Here is a 16534-nt window from a genome sequence, read left to right on the forward strand (position 1 = left end):
TTTCAAACAAAGGAATCAATGCAAAGAGAATAGGAGACTGTTTTGTATACAAGTACATGGCACAGCAGGCACATATCAGGAATATGAAATGTTGGCTTTACATATTCTTTAAGGCTGGCCATACATGGTTGTTTTCAGCCAGTGGGCTGAATGAAAAAAACTGAACTGAATCCCCCCACTGCATTATTGTATTGTGACAGCGGCGGAGACTCCTCCACTGTCAGACTACATAGATCAGCAATGCAGAAATTGGCTGCAGCCATTGATCATAGCACATAGCACAGCTAGAGAAGTGACCATACTGTGTTCTGGTTAGTGTGGTCAGTCTTTACTAGGAAAGCAGAGGGACTGGCAGGAACACCAGGGATTTCAAACAAAGGAATCAATGCAAAGAGAATAGGAGACTGTTTTGTATACAAGTACATGGCACAGCAGGCACATATCAGGAATATGAAATGTTGGCTTTACATATTCTTTAAGGCTGGCCATACATGGTTGTTTTCAGCCAGTGGGCTGAATGAAAAAAACTGAACTGAATCCCCCCACTGCATTATTGTATTGTGACAGCGGCGGAGACTCCTCCACTGTCAGACTACATAGATCAGCAATGCAGAAATTGGCTGCAGCCATTGATCGAGCAGCTTTTTTCCAACAGATCCATTACACAAAAGTCAATTGACAGATCGATTTCTGCTGACTGCCATTGGCCCATACATAGAACGAAAATTCAGTTGGTCCTTGCTGAACCGGCTGAATTTCAATCCATCTACAGCCACATTAAGAAAACTGTGAATCCAAACACACATAGAATAAAGTGATGCACCATAAAAAGTGTCCTCTGTGTAATGGTTTTGCACAGAGCAGCCCCGATCCTCTTCTGGGGTCCCCCGCTGGCTCTCCTGGTTCTTCTCCCCACCCACTAGCCCCATAGAAAGCGGCTTTCTATGGGGGCACTCATGCAGGCTCGCTCCTGAGCTGCCCTACCCGAATCTAGTGGCTCGGCTCAGCCCCCCTGCTCCCTCGTCATAGGATTTCATGGACAGCAGCAGAAGCCAATGGCTCCTGCTGCTATCAATCTGCCCAGTGAGAAGGGAGAGCCGCAGCCATTGCGCACAGTGCTGGTTCGAGCTCGGCCTCAGGGAAGTATAAAGGGGGGGTCGAGGGGATCCTCTGCTACAGAAGGTTTTTTACCTTAATGCATAGAGTACATGAAGGTAAAACTCCTTAAGACTACTACTTTAAGCTTTACTAAATCCTTAAAGCGATTCTAAAGGTTCATTTATTTTTCGGAAAATAACAAACATATCTATACTTACCTGCTGTGGGCAGTGGTTTTGCACAGAGCAGCCCGGTTCCTCTTCTCTGGTCCCCCGCAGGCTCTCCTGGCTCCTCCTTTCTGCCGGATGCCCCCATAAGAAGCAGCTTGCTATGGGGCCACCCACTGCTCCATGTGTCCATTCCTGCACCCCCTCTCCTCTTATTGGATGATTGGCTGTGATTGACAGCAAATAAGGAGGCAGAGACCCGAGACAGCCGAGGCTGTCATGCAAATCGCTGGATCTCGATGGGGCTCAGGTAAGTATTGAGGGGGCTGGGGGAACTGCTGCACACAAAAGGTTTTTTTACCTTTGTGCATAGAATGCATGGAGGTAAAAAAAACCTTGAGCCTTAACAACCGCTTTAACATTGGCACATTTTTAAAACTTGTTGAAAAAGGCACTCCCCTCAAAGACAATGCAGAGCAAACCGGGGAGAGCTTTATTCACTTTGGTTTTCTGTCTCTTTTCATTTTCTCCTTCATTGCTTGTACCTCGTGTGCAACTCACAAATCCTCAATCATCATTGATCTGAAATGCAATCAAATCATTACTGGGACAACTCGATAAAACATCATCTGTATAAGAGAAGACCCCATTTTTGTGTGGAGGAGACATAACAAATAATTAAACTTCATTCAAAACTGATCTTTCATTAACTTGTATTTACATTTATAAAAGTCGGTGTTTAGCATCCTGGAGTCCAGTCTGCAGCCTATTGGTCCCCTCTCCCTGCATTGGTAGTCATAGTAGATTGCTGATATGTACCTGCTGTAGCATGTACTTGTATGAATAAGTATCCTGTTCTCTTAGTATTACTTCTTTTGTGTGAAATCCCTAGTGCCCCTGCCAGTCCCTCTGCATTCCTATTAAAGACTGACCACACTAGGCATGAAAGCACAGCGTGGTCAGTTCTCTAGCTGTGCTGGGAACTCTAAGCAAAATGGTAGTGTGACAAGAACACCCCTACCTGGAAAAAGAAGGTTACTAGATGATCCACGCGGAGTAATATGAATTCAAAAATATTCCAAACAATACTTTATTTGATCACATAGATCATAAGGAGGTTAAACATGAGCACGGTGTACATATGAAAAAAATAAAATCATGTTAAAAAGCACTAGGCGTCTTCAATTTCGGGTCATCTTAGCAAATAGAGTACCATAAGGCAGAGTTATATAATGGTGATATGGTTATCCTGGGTTTCCATGGGTTTTCGTCTTGTATTCAAATGAAACATGTATTCAGCAAATGTGTTCCCAGTATATGTCAGGTATCTGTGTTCCCAGTATATGTCAGGTATCAGGTATCACCGCAGGCTTCGTCGGCGGACGAAACGCGTCAACGTATTGACGTCACTACGCTCGGCGTCTTCACTGGGTGCGGCGCCCACGAGGCGGGAAGGAACGGCGGTGTCACAGCTCCCTGCTAGGAAGGCCCTTGACCCTCTGAAAACTACCATAAGGCTACTATTGCAGCGGTTCGCAAACGGCAATCTTTCAGGGAAATTTATCTTCCACCGGTTGCAAGTTTTTTCAGCTTACGGCTGTTGAGATCTATAGAGCATTTATGGTATTAAAAGGGCATGCTATATGGGCCTAATTTACCCTGTATACTCGGGGAATTTTTTGTAAATCCTCTTTTGAGGACGATCTACATATATATATATATACGCTATCCTATCTAGGTGTTGTGCTGTGACATAGCCATATCCTCATGAAACCGCAATAACCCTCTCATTTTGAGTAATGTTTGGAAACCCTTGATTGGGTACAAATACTCAGGCCTATATAGCCTGTTATATGCTACATACATAGTATATGGAGCAATAATCTTCTCATTTTGAGTAATTTTTGGAAACCCTTTATTGGGTATAAAAATTCAGGCCTGCATAGCCTGTTATATGCTATATACACAGTTTATGTGTTTGGAATCTATATATTGTGACTACCTGGCTCCCCACCCCCACATGCATCTTGGAAAAGCATCAAGGACCTGATCCTATTTCAAGTCGACAGAAGTCTTCTTGATCTTCATTAATGGTAATATACCCACTCTATGTGTGTTTTGTTTTCAGGGTGACCTGATGCCCATGATTTTTATATGTATCACTATTTTTCTATATATATCCTCAGAATCATTTGGTACTGTGGACTCTGTTTCACTTGGGGTGGCTATCCAGGAAGTCCCTACACTTGAGAAGTTGGCCTGCTAATCTCACTATTGAGAAGGTAATAGTAGTATCCATTGACTACTGTAGAGGGAGGCCTGGTGAACTTTGGATGTGTTTTGGTTTTCTGGTTTTCATACTTCTATATATATACTATGTATTTCTGTGTTCCAGCTTTTTCATACCAGGAGATACCTGACATATATTGGGAACACATTTGCTGAATACATGTTTCATTTGAATACAAGACGAAAACCCATGGAAACCCAGGATAACCATATCACCATTATATAACTCTGCCTTATGGTACTCTATTTGCTAAGATGACCCGAAATTGAAGACGCCTAGTGCTTTTTAACATGATTTTATTTTTTTCATATGTACACCGTGCTCATGTTTAACCTCCTTATGATCTATGTGATCAAATAAAGTATTGTTTGGAATATTTTTGAATTCATATTACTCCGCGTGGATCATCTAGTAACCTTCTTTTTCCAGGTAGGGGTGTTCTTGTCACACTACCATTTTGCTTAGTATGTACCTTTTGGGTTTATGGATCCACACTTATACAAGTGAGTCGGAGATAAGCCAATGACACCAGCCATACGTGTCATTCTGGGTGGCTTATTTGTGTTTTATTGTTGTGATGTGCTGGGAACTCTGCCTGCTCTCCTCCAATGATCAGACATGTCCTGACATCCCCCCGAACAGCCTTTCACAGGACGGATTAGTGTCCTGCTGTTTCTCCTTCCACAGCTCTTACACAGTTGAGAACAGAGGTCAAGAGATATTAATAATGTTTTTAATATCTATACACAAATGCCTTGTCTCTCCTTTCTATTTTAAACTGAATGGGTTGTTTTACAAGGCGAGGGGTTCACATATATTTCAACTTTTTTAACAATTTGCGCTCCAGTAACAATTCTAATGGATTGGATTACACAAGTCGGCTATCACTCCCCGTGTACATCAATGAGTCCTAGCTGCCAATGTCCCTGTGTCCAGTGTCCTTCCATGGACCACTTTAGGTCAGTCCTGACCACTGCAGACCAGGAACATCCCACAAGAGCTGCAATTTAGGAGTTCCTCCGACCCTGTCGTTTAGTTATTACAATTTAGCCGCATCAAAATCACTCAAACCCTTACACTTTTTTCCATGTATCTGCTTTCAACACACAACTTCAGGGACAACATGTTCACTTACTGCCTAATATATCCCACCCACTTTCAGATGCCATTATAATGTGATTCAGTGGTCATAATGTTATGGCTGATCAGTGTATATTGGATATAGAGTATGATATGATGGGAATCCTCCTCAGTGCAGGGGTGCCCAGCACAGCTCCCAACTATACTTCACAGCGTGCCATAGTGTGTATGGGGAAAACTTTCTTTAAAAACAAAAAAATGTTCCATAAGTTTATGATTAGTTGTAAACTGGAAGGGCGGAGCTACTACACCCCAGAAAGGTATGTGTGGGCGGGGCATGAAGAGACCCTGGAAGAATGGGGATTATAGAGGACTACTGACAGCATAGAGTCTGCTCTATTTATAGGAGAGTGTATGGGAGATCCATGGATTGTACTACATATACAGGAAAGTATATGGGGGACGCATGGAGAGCGCTGAATTAATAGAAAAGTGTATGGGGATGCATGGAGTGTGCTGTGTATTTAGGAGAGTGTATGGTAGACGCATTGAGTGTGCTGCACTTATAGGAGAGTGTATGAGGATGCATGGAGTGTGCTGCCTTTATAGGAGAGTGTATAGTAGACGCGTTGAGTGTGCTGCATTTATAGGAGAGTGTATGTGGGATGCATGGAATGTGCTGCATTTCTAGGAGAGTGTATGAGGATGCCTGGAGTGTGCTGCATTTACAGGAGAGTGTATGGGGATGCATGGCGTGTGCTGCATTTATAGGAGAGTGTATGGGGATGCATGGCGTGTGCTGCATTTATAGGAGAGTATATGGGGGGACGCATGCAGTGTGCAGTGTTAACAGGAGAGTTTATGGGAAATGCATGGAGTGTACTTCATTTAGAGTAGAATGTATGTGCTGCATTTATTAAAAAGACGAGTGTATGGGGGATGCCTGGAATGTGCTGCATTTTTGGGAGAGCATATGGGGGATGCATGGAGTGTGCTGTGTTCATAGGAGAGTGTATAGGGATGCATGGAGTGTGCTGCATTTTCAGGAGATTGTATGGGGATGTATGGAGTGTGCTGCATTTATAGGAGAGTGTATGGGGATGCATGGAGTGTGCTGCATTTATAGGAGAGTGTATGGGGATCCATGGAGTATGCTGCATTTATAGGAGAGTGTATGGTAGACGCGTTGAGTGTGCTGCATTTATAGGAGAGTGTATGGTAAACGCGTTGAGTGTGCTGCATTTATAGGAGAGTGTATGGGGATGCATGGAGTGTGCTGCATTTATAGGAGAGTGTATAGTAGATGCGTTGAGTGTGCTACATTTATAGGAGAGTGTATGTGGGATGCATGGAATGTGCTGCATTTATAGGAGAGAGTATGAGGATGCATGGAGTGTGCTGCACTTACAAGAGAGTGTATGGAAGATGTGTTGAGTGTGCTGCACATATAGGAGAGTGTATGGTAAACGCGTTGAGTGTGCTGCATTTATAGGAGAGTGTATGGGGATGCATGGAGTGTGCTGCATTTATAGGAAAGTGTATGGGGATGCATGCAGTGTGCTGCATTTATAGGAGAGTGTATGGGGATGCATGGAGTGTGCTGCATTTATAGGAGAGTGTATGGTAGACGCGTTGAGTGTGCTGCATTTATAGTAGAGTGTACGGGGATGCATGGAGTGTTCTGCATTTATAGGAGAGTGTATGGGGATCCATGGAGTGTGCTGCATTTATAGGAGAGTGTATGGTAGACGCATTGAGTGTGCTGCACTTATAGGAGAGTGTATGTGGGATGCATGGAGTGTCTTGCATTTATAGGAGAGTGTATAGGGATGCATGGAGTGTGCTGCATTTATAGGAGAGTGTATGGGTATGCATGGAGCGTTCTGCATTTATAGGAGAGTGTATGGGTATGCATGGAGTGTTCTGCATTTATAGGAGAGTGTATGGGGATCCATGGAGTGTGCTGCATTTATAGGAGAGTGTATGGTAGATACATTGAGTGTGCTGCATTTATAGGAGAGTGTATGAGGATGCATGGAGAGTGCTGCATTTATAAGAGAGTGTATAGGGATGCATGGAGTATGCTGTATTTATAGGAGAGTGTATGAGGATGCATAGAGTGTGCTGCATGTATAGGAGAGTGTATAGGGATGCATGGAGTGTGCTGCATTTATAGGAGAGTGTATAGGGATGCTTGGAGTGTGCTGCAATTATAGGAGAGTGTATGGGGATGTATGGAGTGTGCTGCATTTATAGGAGAGTGTATGGTAGACGCGTTGAGTGTGCTGCATTTATAGGAGAGTGTATGGGGATGCATGGAGTGTGCTGCATTTATAGGAGAGTGTATGGGGATGCATGGAGTGTGCTGCATTTATAGGAGAGTGTATGGGGATCCATGGAGTGTGCTGCATTTATAGGAGAGTGTATGGTAGAAGCGTTGAGTGTGCTGCATTTATAGGAGAGTGTATGTGGGATGCATGGAGTGTGCTGCATTTATAGGAGAGTGTAGTGGGATGCATGGAGTGTGTTGCATTTATAGGAGAGTGTATGAGGATGCATAGTGTGCTGCATTTATAGGAGAGTGTATAGGGATACATGGAGTGTGCTACATTTATAGGAGAGTGCATGAGGATGCATGGAGTGTCTTGCATTTATAGGAGAGTGTATAGGGATGCATGGAGTGTGCTGCATTTATAGGAGAGTGTATGGGTATGCATGGAGTGTTCTGCATTTATAGGAGAGTGTATGGGGATCCATGGAGTGTGCTGCATTTATAGGAGAGTGTATGGTAGATGCATGGAGTGTGCTGCACTTATAGGAGAGTGTTTGTGGGATGCATGGAGTGTCGTGCATTTATAGTAGAGTGTATAGGGATGCATGGAGTGTGCTGCATTTATAGGAGAGTGTATAGGGATGCATGGAGTGTGCTGTATTTATAGGAGAGTGTATAGGGATGCATGGAGTGTACTGCATTTATAGGAGATTGTATGGGAATGCATGGAGTGTGCTGCATTTATAGGAGAGTGTATAGGGATGCATGGAGTGTGCTGCAATTATAGGAGATTGTATGGGGATGTATGGAGTGTGCTGCATTTATAGGAGAGTGTATGGTAGACGCGTTGAGTGTGCTGCATTTATAGGAGAGTGTATGGGGATGCATGGAGTGTGCTGCATTTATAGGAGAGTGTATGGGGATCCATGGAGTATGCTGCATTTATAGGAGAGTGTATGGTAGACGCGTTGAGTGTGCTGCATTTATAGGAGAGTGTATGTGGGATGCATGGAGTGTCTTGCATTTATAGGAGAGTGTATGTGGGATGCATGGAGTGTGCTGCATTTATAGGAGAGTGTAGTGGGATGCATGGAGTGTGTTGCATTTATAGGAGAGTGTATGAGGATGCATAGTGTGCTGCATTTATAGGAGAGTGTATAGGGATGCATGGAGTGTGCTACATTTATAGGAGAGTGCATGAGGATGCATGGAGTGTGTTGCACTTATAGGAGAGTGTATGGTAGATGTGTTGAGTGTGCTGCATTTATAGGAGAGTGTATAGGGATGCATGGAGTGTCTTGCATTTATAGGAGAGTGTATGGGGATGCATGGAGTGTGCAGTGCTTACAGGAGAGTGTCTGGGGGACAGATGGAATGTAAAATGCTTACAGGAGAGTATATGGGGGGACGCATGCAGTGTGCAGTGTTAACAGGAGAGTTTATGGGAAATGCATGGAGTGTACTTCATTAAGAGTAGAATGTATGTGCTGCATTTATTAAAAAGACGAGTGTATGGGGGATGCCTGGAATGTGCTGCATTTTTGGGAGAGCATATGGGGGATGCATGGAGTGTGCTGTGTTCATAGGAGAGTGTATGGGGGACATCTGGAGTGCGCTGCAGGGTATAGTAGAGGAAATATTTGGGAGGTGTTCATGGACCACATGAGGTGCAGTTGAGGACATGATGTAGAATGAGGTCAGAGGTTTTGTTATGGGCCCCCATGCTGTAGATGAGGATAAGGGGGCCAAAGTGGAGGATGCTGTGATGGAAGAGGAGATGTACAGTACTTACTAAAGGAACGGAATAGCTGTGGGGGAATTACAGGGATGGGCAGGACACCTAATGGGGTGCATTGTGGAGGACAAAAAGGAGCATGGGTTGTGGAGTGGTATACAGCCCTTCACGGACGGGGCAGGTATGGGGGACACAAAAGCCTAGAGAATTCACAGTGGGGAGCAGAGGGGTGCAGGGGGTATTTTCACAAAATTCACTGAAGAGAAATTGGTGATTTAAATATTGTCCAATCCCAGTCCCCCCCGTGTCCTGTGGTGGGTGTAGACTTGTCTTTGTACCTGATACTCTGAGTGATGACATTGTCATGTGTTTTGTCCTCCAGGCATAGAGATCACAATGAGCTCCAGAGCTACTTTGGATTCCTTTTTAAAAGAGAAGTGTGGATTTGTTTTACCCAATTAAGCTTCCCTAGGTGGAAGCAGCGTCACTCTGATGCTGCACCTATCCCCCGCTGGCTCTAAGGGTGAGAAGTCAGCTATCACCTGATCGCTGATATCTCACGGCCACTCTGAGCAGAGAGCGGTGACTGTCAGTCACCCCTCTCTTCTCTGTCCCCCAGCGCTCATTGGAGCGCTGGGCTGTGGAGGGGGAATGAGTGGCTGGCTCAGGCTCTCAGCAGCAGAGCCAGGTGCTGCTCCAAATTCGGGTGGATCCTAACTTTAACCACAAGTCTACAGAGCACTCAAACCCCAGGCCAATTTCCAGCTTTCAGCGCATTTTTTTGAAACAAAGCTTTATTTTGGTGGTATTTAATCACCTCTGGGTTTTTTATTTTTTCTTAAACAAAAAAACACTGAAAATGTTGAAAAAAAAACATTTTATCTTAGTTTTTGTTATAAAATTTTGTAAATAAGTGATTTTTCTCCTTCGCTGATGTGCGCTAATGAGGCTGCAGTGATGGGCACTGATAGGCTGCACTGATGGACACTGATAGGTGGCACTGATGAGGAGGCACTAGTAGGTGGCACTGATGGGCATTGACAGGAATCACTGATGGGCACTGAAAGGCAGCACTGATATATGGTACTGATAGGCGGCACTGACTGGCACCGTTAGGCGGCAATGCCAGGCACTGATGCACACAGATAGGCAGCACTGACTGGCACTGATGGGTAACACTGAAAGGCAGTTCAGATGGGCACTGATATGTGGCATTGATGTGCACTGGTAGACAATGATATGTGGCATTGATGTGACACTGACAGGTGGCACTGCTGGGGCTACACTGATCATCAGGGCACACTGATCATCAGTGCTCTACATGTCCCCTCTGCGGAATGCCGATCATCGGCTCTCCTCTCCTCTCCTCTCGAGCCGTCAGCGTGACAGCTCGAGAGGAGAGAAAAGCCGATAACCGGCATTTCCCTGTTTACATGTCATCAGCTGTGATTGGACACAGCTGATCACATGACCGAGGCGACATCTTCGGCTTTCCGTGGATCAGTGATCCGCTGTGTTCGAGGGACACAGCGCACCGCTGATCGCCACGCTCTGCGCTCCCTGAGCCATGCATGCGCGGTGAGAATGGGAGAACATCATATGACGTCCTCCCAGAACGAGAGACCCACCTTGCGCCCTCATTTTACTATATGGCGGGCGGGAAGTTGTTAAAGCCAGGATCTTTCCTCAGCCTGGACAGGCTGAGTGACTTCAGCCCAATGTCTGCTGAAAATGGGTCACAGGAGTGCAGAACGAACTACACTCCTGTGATCCACAGGAGAAGTACAGCCAAAAGAGCTTTGGCAGTACTCCTTTAAAGTGGAAGTGATCTCAGAAAGGGAAGGTTCTCCTTCTTCTAGGGCAATGTTAATTGTACTCAAGTAATACTTTTTTCGTCCTGATTTTTTTCAAAGAAAAAAAAAAAACCACATGGGCACCCTTTAATGTGCCCTAGCCTCATAGCTGTATATCTGAAGTGTGAGATCTAAGGTATTGCCACCTCATCAGATTTAAAGTAAGGTTTGGTGATGTCACTACTGTGGTGCTCACCTTGCTGAAGAGGAAGCCGTACCTGAGGAGCTGCAGTGATAAAGGTCCATCTTTTCTGCTTTACCTTGACCATTACCCCACCAGTCATCAAGCGAGGAGCTCTGACATGAGGAAGCAAAGCTCTGCCCCTCTACGGAGATGGACTTCTCCACCCAGAGACACAGTGCACAACAGGGCATAGGAAGTCAGTAACAAGGAAAAGACCAGCTCTGTGGAGGATACAGGTCAAAGTGGTGATTAATCCTTTGCCATCTGATTGCTTTTTTTGGGTAGGTTTCCACAGTAAAGATTCCCTTTACATTGGAACTGCAGTTCCGCTTTAACAAACAGTGAGCAGGCAGGCTTTTATTGCAGAAGGGATATGCAATGTGTCTTCTGTAATAGCATGCCTCTACCTGGCTGCTCCTTCCTGCACTGGGCCAGTCTCTGTGCCAGAGTGACTTCATCCCACGCCGCTCCATGAAGACTGGCACTCAGAAGAAGATGCAGGCGGGGCAGTAGGAAAGGTATTAACCTCTTTAGATCTGCTTTAAGGTCGACAAAGAAAGCCAACTCCATAGCGCTCAGTGGTTCCTCCCACATCCTCCATGGAATGACAGTGATGTGGGATTCAGCAGGAGGAACCACTGCGTGCTGTGGGAGTCTCAGAATTCCTGGAAGTGGCTGTTTACCAGCAGACTTTAGCAGGTTTCTACTAACCACTTGCCCTCCTGAGGATTTACCCCCCTTCTTGACCAGGCCAATGTTTGCGTTACGGCGCTGCGTTACTTTAACTCACAATCGCACGGTAATTCAACGCTGTATCCAAATTAAATTTACGTCCTTTTTTCCCACAAATTGAGATTTCTTTTGGCGTTATTTGATCGCCTGTCTGTTTTTTTATTTTTTGCACTATAAAAAAAAGACCGATAATTTTGAGAACAACGTTGTTAGCTTCTCACTATTAAAAATGTCCAGTAAAGACAATTACAAAATCAAATTTAGTCATAAATTTAGGCCAAAATGTATTCTGCTACATGTCTTGGCTAGAAAAACAAAGAAACCCAATACGTGTAAATTAAGTGGTTTACGTGAAAGTTATAGCGTTTACAAATGGCGGTATATATACTGGGATTTTTTTATTTTAATTCTTACTAATAATGGCGGTGATCAGCAACTTATACCGGGACTGCAGCAGACATTCTGATACTGGGGGGGAACTGACTTGGTGCCACTGAAATCCCCAGTGACACCATTACAGTGATCAGTGCTTAAGTAAAAAGCACTGATCACTGTACTAATGGCACTGGGCAGGAAGAGGTTAACATGAGGGGCGATCAAAGGGTTAACTGTGCGCTGGGTGTGTTTTACTATAGGGCGGTGTCCGTTTGCTTCACTGTAAGCACACTGCTTTGGATGGCTGTGCTGTAGTAGTATTTCTGCTATAGGGCGGTCGGGAAGCGGTTAAACAGGGTGGAGTTCTGACATGAGTGTGGGACGGCAAGTCTTTTGCAGCTAGTGCTTTTTCGATTCTTTTTTTGTCACTGACAGGGTTTCTTTAAAAGCTGCTAGAGGGAGAATGGTTATCCCACTATAAATATACCCAGTGCATATCATATGTACATTTTCATAAAGAGCTTAAAGCTGTAGTAAACTCTCATTTTTATTTGTACCTACAGGTAAGAGTCTAATATAGCTCACCTGTAGGTATAAGGAATATCTCCAAAACACGCTCCATTTAGGAGATTTTAAAGTCAGCAACAACCAATGACATCACTGCAAATGTGTAGGGATGCTCTGCATTCAAGGATCACAAAGTGTACCATGAATGTAGAGGTCTGTACCACAATAGTGACATCATTGTGGCAGAGCAATTCAAAGAATCAAAAAACACAAACTCACACAAGAAGACTGCAAGGACAGGAGTGCCAGAAGCGTGCTGCTGGAGAGATCCATTCTGAAGGCAAGTCTGCCATAACGTGCCATTGTGCAGCACATACTACCACATTAATGCAGGTCATAGACGGGGCGCACGAAAAATCGGCCGATATTCACGCCGTTAGTGGGGCAATACTGTCTGCCGTTTTTCGTGGATCTTCTCGTTTATTTTTATCAGTCATGCTGGAAAATCCACAAAAAACGTCAGTTTTTTGTGGACATTGGTGGCAGCTTCGGTGCCAACAACAACCGATTTTCCATTTATCGGCCGACAATTCGGCCCATAAACGGCCCGTCTATGGCAGACCACTGCAGGGGATCCACATTTAAAAAAAAAAAAAAAAAGAAGGCAGTAGACTTACAACAGCTTTAACCATTTGCTGCCCGGCCATTGGCCGTTTGGCGGCTGCAAAAACGCTTTTGCGCTCCTGTAGAGCCGCGCAGCGGCGCGATCTGTCACCGGCCATGTACCTCGGACATGGCCGATGACAGATCTGAGTACCGGCCCCCCTTGCTGGTACCATGTGACCTGCTGTGACCAATCACAGCAGGTCACATGACAGTTGTATACAATGGATGGCTTCATTCATGCCATCCATTGTATACTAGTGCCTAGCTGTGAATGGTCACAGCTAATCACATGCACATGTCATGTGATTAGCTGTGACCAAATCACAGCTAAGCACAAAAAAAAACAAAACAAAAAACACCTGAATTAATCGATTTCATTCAGGTAAATGCTTGCTTATAGCAAAGTTATTCTTTGCTATAAGCAAATTGTGTAAAAAAAAAAAAAAAATACTGATCACTTCCCCAAAGTAGTACAATGTTGCTATGGTAACATTGTACTACTTTGGTCATAGTAAAATATGAAAACAAAAATCATAAAAAAAAATGTAATGAAAAATTAAAAATAATAAAAAAAATATATATTTTTTTTTTTCATACTGTCACCAGTCAGTGACCCTGTTCACCGCCATGCCAGTTATATGATGATGCTGTACTGCACTGGTGACCGTATGTAAAAAAAAAAAAATTGTGAAAATAATTTTCTGAAAAATTATGACAAAAAAAATACAACTTCAAAAAACTCGCCATGCCTCTTATGAAGTACGTCGGACTGTCTACTCTGCAGAAAGGGGTCATTTGGGGATATCTGTACTATTCTGACATTCTTGGACCTCAAGAAATTTGATTGGCTGTCAGTACTTCAGGATTGATCAATATTCAGATATATACCATAGTTTGTGAACTCTATAACTGTCCTACAAACTAAAAAATACATCCTAATGTGGGTTATTTTCACCAAAGACATGTAGCAGAATACATCTCGGCCTAAATTTATGAAGAACAATTATTTATTTGTAAACTTTTATAACAGAAACAAAGAAAAACGTGTTTTTATTTCAAAATTTGTGGTCTTTTTTTGTTAATTTAGCAAAAAATAAAAACCCCAGCGGTGATTAAATACCACCAAAAGAAAGCTCTAGTTGTGTGAAGAAAATGATAAAATTTTAGTTTGGGTACAATGTTGTATGACCGCGCAATTGTCATTCAAAATGTGAGAGCGCTGAAACCTGAAAAATGGCCTGGGCAGGAAGGTGTAAAATTGCCCGGTATTGAAATGGTTAAAGCATCAGATCACCTCTTCTTTTTTTCAGAAAAGGTGAACACCCATCACCCTCTGGTCCCCACTGTGCCTCCATGGGTGATAGTTTCACCATCCTTTCAGCCCAGTGCAGCAGTCCTGGGGTGTGCAAACCACACCGTTCTTCCTCTTCTTTATCTTGGCACAGTGGGACAGATCAGATTGGTTCTGATTGGTCAGCACCGGCATGTGATTGTGTCCTAATGCAAATTTCACAGAATACAAAAATAAGTGGTAAAATATTTTTGTATTTTATGTTTCAGTATATTCCTTGTATTTTACTTGTGTTGCATTTGTTGAAATGCTGTAAATCATTTTATATTTTATTAGAACTGAAAGTTTTGTATCTGTGCAAGCATTTTTAATAAAGCGCTTTGACACAAATGTTTGTTTTTCTTGGCTTTTCAAAAAAGTTGTTATTATGACAATCCTACAACTCCCAGGTGTCCTTCAGGCGAGCTCTTTTGTGTAGGAGGCAGTACTGTGCGCAGGTGTGTGAGTGGTGACAGAAGAGCGGAGACCTCCCCTGTCATTGCTGATTTCTACCAGGCCGCAGTATCACTGTATGCAATTGTCGGTTATTGTGCCTGCGTATGAATGACACATCTCCTTACTACTATACCATGCTGTGGCCTAGTAAGCATTGGCAATGAGTCAGGAATTCTCACCTGGGGTTGACACCTGCCTGGCCAGGTTTAGAAACATCCCTCTGGTTCATAGGCTGTGTTCCCCACTGTGTTTTAGGACATGTAAAAGGACAGGCACAGCCCAATTAACTTTAGAGGGAAGACTAGCTCAAAACTAGCTCATACTGTGCACACAAGTGGTGTGACAGGCACAAGCAGGGCAAAGAATGTGGTATTGGAACAGAAGGGTATGATGGGAGTGGATCTATTAGCCTGTTCACACTGTGGCCTTGTGCACCAAAACACACATTATCGTAAGTTAAGGAGCGTCTTAGGCAGCCTATTCAAAATGAATGAGCTACAACACCCCCCCAATAAACAGAAAAATGTGCAGGATAAATTTGCAGGTGAGCGTTTAGGTGCTCGTGCATTGAGTGTTTGGTGTGCCATTTAAAATGAATGACACCATCACACACACCAATGCACATTACATATATTACCGCTGCAGGCTGATGTAAACCGTACTAAAGGGTATCTACAATTCTTTGGCTTTATTTTGTATTATGTAATGGTATCCCATGTACTAGTACTAACGCAGCACACTGCGATGCATGGTTGTACATTATCATGCCTTGTGGTGCTGACTGCAATGCACGTCCATTGAAAAGTTGTGTTTGGATGCCATTAGGAATGAACATCGCTGCAGCATACCAACACATATTTTAGCGTATTACCACAGTGCAAACGCAGCATGGCAGATTTTTGCAACAGGGCTGCTTAAAGTGGTTGCAAACCCTCACATATACCCAGTGAAGTGACTGGCCTCAGGTGATACACAGAGATGAAACAAATCCTCCAACATAAATGCAATTTTCTAGGTGTCATGTTGAGTGGCTGCCCTTCAGCATGGTAACCATAAGGGTCTCCTTTGCCTTGGCTGCCATTCTTGCATATTTCTCCACAAATGCAAACTATTCTGTGACTGGATGGGGTGGAGATCGAGACAACATCACCCCTCCTCTCCACCTCTTTGCATTCATTGAGAAAAATGCAAACTTTGAATGGCAAACATGGCAAGCAAATGTCCCCCTGTGATTACTATGCAAAAGGGTAGGCACTTGGCACAGAAGATTGCAATCAGAGCTCCTAGAAATGGTTTACAGTGACCAATCAGGTATCATATACAAATATACACATTGAGACAAGTTGGCCTTACATACAGTACAATTGCAAAATATATCATTGCTGGAGTTCAGCTTAAAAAGGAAAAGTTCACCTTTGAGAACATGCTACATGTTCCACCTGTTTTTAGGGTGGAACATGTTCCTATTCCTGCAGCCTCCCCCAGATCCCCCTTCTAATTGTGACAGTGCGCCGGGGATCTTCTCCCCGAACTCACTGTCACAATTTGAAAACAACGCGGCAGTGTGGAGTTTCCCTAACACGGCCGAGTCGTTCATTCGCAGAGTTCTGTGAATGAACTACAAGTACCAACAGCCTTTGCAGAGGTCGGCTTGTAGTTCTCAATGAACCACCAGGGCACTATTGAGCTCTCTAGATAGTTCACTGAGTCTCCCTGTCATTGTGTAACTGCCTGCTTGTAATGGAGATATGAGCAGGCAACTTGCATTGACAGTCTGCAGGAGCCCTGC

Source organism: Staurois parvus, unplaced genomic scaffold (assembly GCF_062004578.1).
Source record: "Staurois parvus isolate SC_StPar_1 unplaced genomic scaffold, SC_StPar_1.0 ptg000446l, whole genome shotgun sequence".
Lineage (NCBI taxonomy): Eukaryota > Metazoa > Chordata > Amphibia > Anura > Ranidae > Staurois > Staurois parvus.